The following is a 6,000-nucleotide window of genomic DNA, read 5'->3' as shown; positions in this document are numbered from 1 at the left end:
GATTGGAATCAAACAGTATTGCACCAAGGGTTCAGATTGCACTGTCAAAACAGAGATTAACTTGGGGATTGATTACTCAAACAATTTCAATTCAGTCGATTATGCAGTTTACATACACATACATTATCGGTGAATGAGGAAACATTTGACCAGATACAGAGGTCCAGGCAAGGTGTGCAAAAACAGTTGGTAAAATTCAAAACACAAATTAAACAAGACATTTGGCCATATGAACAGACCTTTAACAAACACACGAACTGAAATAAAGAAAAGAAAACAAACTTACCTTAAAATCTTTGAAAGAAAAAATCAGAAAAATCAGCTCGTGTTTGAACAGACCCTTCTTAGGGTTGAACGGACTTTAATCGAAGTGTTCTCAGCTGAGAACACTTCGATTAAGGTCCATTAGACCCTAATCACTTTAGCTCAAACGGACACAGATCAGGCTTGGGGTTTCTGGGTTTCATAGATGGTAGATTTGGGATTTGGGTTTCCATGGTTAGATTCGGACCAAACCAAGCATGGTTTGGTCATGAGGGAGGTTCGGGGACTGTCTGGTGTGAAGCTGGGGTACATCAGTGTAAGTCGAGGTTCTGCTCGAATCTTCAAATGAAGATTCGAGACGATGGGGGAAGGTTCGAGATCAATGGTTTGCAGATCTATGTTCAGGGTGTCAAGGTGGTCCTAGGGTGTTAAGGTGGGGGTGACCGGCGTCCATGCCGCCGGGATTAATGGTGAAGGGAAAGAGGGAGGCTAGAGTTCTATGGGTTTGGGTCTGTGGTGAGGACGACCTAAGACAGGGGGGGTTTGGCTTAGGCGCGGGGTGAAGGGTTTTGGGTTTATATAGTTAATGAGGGAATAGATCCTGGCCGTCGGATGAGGCGAGATGAAAGGCCAGGATCTTTCAACTGGTGGGGAACGGTGTCGTTTCAACTCAAACAGTTTTGGGCCTGTTTTGTTTTAACTTGGACTGGCCTGATCCGAAAATCCTTCTCCTTTTCTTTTTTTTTTTCTTTAATTTCTTAAATTAATTTGCCAAATAATACTATATAAAACATTGAACAACAATTATCACACAATTAACATTTAATTACACTAAACACTTAATGACAAAATACAATAAAAGATGCACACATTTTTATTTTTCTTTTAATAAACGGATTACGGTTCACACGACATATATTTTTTATATTTTGTTTGAATAAAATAACCACGGGCAAGATCACAAATAACTAACAAAATGCCACGTAAAAATCCAAAAATTGTACAACAAGACCATTTGTTATTATTTTTATTTCTTTTGGAGTGATTGTTGCGCAAAACAAAAACCACGTGCTCACAGTTGCCCCTCTTTGTTCGGAAACACGAAGGGTTTTCGTACAAAGATAAAGTGAGCGGATATCAGCGATTTTTGCTTATCGAAAAACTCCGTGTGAAGCATTTTTTTTTGAAAGATTTGACCGAATCTTCGCTTCAAAGATTTCCTACATATCCTGGGCTAAACAGGAATCAGGTCAATGTAGTTCGGGAAACTTTGGGTAGCTGGGACTACCATGGGACTGCAATGCTTGCCGTTACTGTTGTTGTCGCTGTTGTTGCTGCTTACTGACTCCCTTATTACAAACAAAGGAAAATTGAAACTGAACTAACTACGTATGCATGCCAACCGCTAGTTACAAGATTCCTATCTATGATTCTTTTGCGACTTGATCCTGGGTCTTAGCTGATTCTGCTTGTAGACTTCGATCTGAATCTTGATGCTTGCAAGTTGTAGGTGCCTGTTTATTTCCGGTACTGGGTAAGATGAGGTTGGTAGAATTCGGGACCTTGATCAAACCTTTGAACGATCTGCCCCTCGCCTTTCCGAATATCTCGGCACATCTTCTTTTTGTCTTTTTCTTCTTTGATTCTGAGTTGAGACTCATCTCGTGGGTCGTTTCGATCCGTGTGGCTCGAGGTCAGACCTGCGAGGAAAAACAAATGAACGAAATTTTCTGCCCCAGCTTCACTAGGGAAATTTCGTGAGTTATTTGCCAGGAGGTTCATAGAATTGATGAAGGAATTGGATCGACGATATCGCCGCAAGGTAAGAATACTCAGTTTAGGGTTGGAGCTCTAAGGCTGGCGGAAAGGAAATAGTTCAGTTCAGGGTTGGAGCCCTAATGCTGACTAGCTGGGGAGAAGCTCAGTTTATTGTTGAAACCCTAATGCTGACCAACTGGGGAGAAGTTCAGTTTAGGGTTGGAGCCCTAATGCTGATTAAGGAAAAGTTCAGTTTAGGGTTTAAAACCCTAATTCTGTTTAAAGGGAAAAGTTCAGTTTAGGGTTTTTGAGGCCCTAATGCTGATTAAAGGAAAAAAGTTCAGTTTAGGGTTTAAAACCCTAATGCTGACTAAAGGAAAAGAGTTCAGTTTAGGGTTTAAAACCCTAATGCTGACTAAAGGAAAAGAGTTCAGTTTAGGGTTTAAAACCCTAATGCTGACTGAAGGAAAAAGTTCAGTTTAGGGTTTAAAACCCTAATGCTGACTGAAGGAAAGAGTTCAGTTTAGGGTTTAAAACCCTAATGCTGACTAAATGGAAAAAGTTCAGTTTAGGGTTTAAAACCCTAATGCTGACTGAAGGAAAGAGTTCAGTTTAGGGTTTAAAATCATAATGCTAACTAGCTGGGGACAAAGTTCAACTTAGGGATCGGAGCCCTAAATTGGGAAGGCTGCCAGGTTATGCTGGACACTATTCGGGTTACGTCGGACAGATTCGTCGGGTTATGCTGGAAAGATTCGTCGGGTTATGCCGGAGGGTTCATCGGGTTATGCCGGAAAATTCATCGGATCATGCCAGAAAATTCATCGAAACATGCCGGGAAGATTTATCGGGTTATGCCGGAAGATTCATCGGGTTATGCCGGAAAGATTCGTCGGGTTATGCCAGAGGGTTCATCGGGTTATGCCGGAAAATTCATCGGATCATGCCGGAAAATTCATCGGAACATGCCGGGAAGATTTATCGAGTTATGCCGGAAGATTTATCGGGTTATGCCGGAAGATACATCGGATCATGCCGGAAAATTCGTCGGAACATGCCGGGGAGATTTATCAGGTTATGCCGAAAGATTTATCGGGTTATGCCAAAAGATTCATCGGGTTATGCCGAAAGGTTCATCGGGTTATGCCGAAAGGTTCATCGGATCATGCCGGAAAATTCATCGGAACATGCCAGGGGTTCGTCGGGTTATGCCGGAAATATTCATCGGGTTATGACGGAAGATTCATCGGATCATGCTGGAAAATTCATCGGAACATGCCGGGAAGATTTATCGGGTTATGCCGAAAGATTTATCGGGTTATGCCGGAAAATTCATCGGATCATGCCGGAAAATTCATCGGAACATGCCGGGGGTTCGTCGGGTTATGCCGAAAATATTCATCGGGTTATGCCGGAAGATTCATCGGATCATGCCGGAAAATTCATCGGAACATGTCGGGAAGATTCATCGGGTTATGCCAAAGGATTCATCGGGTTATGCCGAAAGGTTCATCGGATCATGCCGGAAAATTCATCGGAACATGCCGGGGGTTCGTCGGGTTATGCCGGAAATATTCATCGGGTTATGCCGGAAGATTCATAGGATCATGCCGGAAAATTCATCGGAACATGCCGGGAAGATTCATCGGGTTATGCCGGAAAAGGGAAAGAGTCCTCAGATTATGCCGGGGATTTGGGTAGGAAAAGCTCATTGGGTTATGCCAGGGAGATCCGTGGTTTATACCGGGGTAGTCGAGGAATGAGGTCCTACGCTACCATGATTTGTTTTTCTTTTGGGATGCTCATTTTTATTTCTTGTCTTCTTTCTTTTCTTTGGTTCATCCCCTTTTATTTCCTTTTATTTATCAAAATGCACGAAAAAAATTTTTTGGGAAACTTACCTTTGGTCGTTTTTCCTGCTGCAAGGTTGTTTCAATGCTTGCGCGTTTTATTTCTTTTGGGCTACACCTGCTTCTTGCATGGCTGCTTTGGGTCGCACCTGTCTCAATTTCCTAAACAAAGAAACATTGTCAGTTTGAAAATGGCGGTTGGTTTTGGGGGCCTTGACCGTTCCAATTGCTTTGTCTTGGCCTAATTCTTGTTGAGAAACAATTGATCGGATTCACATGCGAAACCCTTTAGACGACTCAGACTTGCGTTTCCAGATTTTGTGATGATTTGCCTTGTAAGGCTTTGGTTTTTCCGTCCCGTTCTGCTTGGGGATTTTCGGTGGGGATTTTATCAGGGAGACTCTGTGGGGATTTGTACAAGAGAACCTCCGTGGGGATTTGTCCAATGCGAACTCTGTGAGGATTTTTTTTTTTTTTGATTAAAGCAGACTTGCTGGGGATGTGCTGGGGCGGATCTCTTGTGGGGTTTGTACAAGGGGAGACTCTGTGGGGATTTGTAACAAAGGGAGACCCTGTGGGGATCTGTCGGTTTTATGTCGGGGATTTTGATCCTCAAACCTAAAACGTAGTGGCTAATCGCGTGGGACTTAACCTCTCCAACTTTATTTTGCTTTCGTAGGCTCTTCTTTTTTTTTCGAACGTCTTTACTTTGGAAGCAAATCAACTACCATGGCCAGTCGGGATGGGACTGACGCGCCACTGAGGCCGTACATTTTTTACTTTTGCCAAACGGGGCCCTGTAAAACCCGGTCCTGCCACCTTTCGTTGTGATTATTACGGGATTAAGAGTTAGATCAAAAGGAACTCAAAGAAAACTATGTAAAGGAAAGCATATGAGTTTAAAGAGAAGCGCCCATTTTGGGGAGAAAAGAAGGACTTATCTGGAGTGTATGCCAACTTCAAACTGGCATGACATGCCTTTTGGACTGGATGCCCGACCTCCAAGAACTTGCATTTCCTCATGAATCAAAACAGATCTGTGTTTTCAAAACACGGGAACCTTGCCAGGACTTTCTGAGGTGGAATCACCTTTTTGGCCGACAACGCCCTTTGCGGGTTTTCGCTAGTCGACCTCTCTCATTTCTCTTCTTACCGTCGCCTGACAGCACTCTTTGCAAGTTTTTACTAAAAAGCTCTCTCATTTTCAATTTCTCTTCTCGCGTCGCCTCACAGTGCCAAAAGGTTTTCACCGACAAGACTCTCTCATTTCATTCTCCTCATTTTGTTGTATCAGACCCAAATAATTCCATCTTCCCATTTTGAAACGCTTTGCTGATTGATCAGAAGGACTTGGACAAAGGCTTGGGGTGAAAAGAATGTGGATTGAACTACAACTTTGGAACCTTTTGGGCGGGATCATTGCCGAATCATTATAACTTCTTCCCCAGTTTTACTTTCGGGGAATTTCTGGATTTTTGTTTTGGTGTGACTGAACCCCAAGGAGAGGTTGCCTACGTATCCTTTCGGAATCAAGTCAAACGTAGTTCAGGCACATTTTTTTGTTTTTGGTTTGCTTTTTACTCACTTCCCTTCCCTTTTTCATTTTCATTATCCCTTTATATATTTTCTTTTTTTTCCAATTCTTTTCTTCTTCTTTTCCTTTTTTTTTCATTTTTTCTTTTCATTTCAGTTTCTTTCTTTCTCTTTTTTTTATATTTTATTTTCAATAATATTTTCAGGTTCCAAAAGAGGGTAATCAAAGGAGAGTAACCGGCTCAAATGGGTTTGCAAGGGGTTGATAGTGTTTGGGTGACGAGAATGAAAGCCTTCGTCATCTCAAAACTGTGCAACGATATCGCCAAAGCGATTTGGACATATCACTGCATCTGCTTTCCGAGCAGGGCTGACGTCATTTCTTTCGACGCTGCCCAGATACAAATGCTCCTCTTGGCAATGTTTTTAAATGACGTATGGACCCTTATTTGTTGGTACAATTGCTGTGACAAACCGTAGTCATTAAGGTTAACATTCTGTACGGGTCTAAACCCATTTATTGCCCTCAAACTCTGCTTTAGTGACGGACATTTTCCAAACCATGAACCAATTATCTTTAGTTCTTCCTACTTTT

This window comes from Nicotiana sylvestris, chromosome 4 (assembly GCF_000393655.2).
Source record: "Nicotiana sylvestris chromosome 4, ASM39365v2, whole genome shotgun sequence".
Classification (NCBI taxonomy): domain Eukaryota; kingdom Viridiplantae; phylum Streptophyta; class Magnoliopsida; order Solanales; family Solanaceae; genus Nicotiana; species Nicotiana sylvestris.
This window is presented reverse-complemented; position numbering follows the sequence as displayed.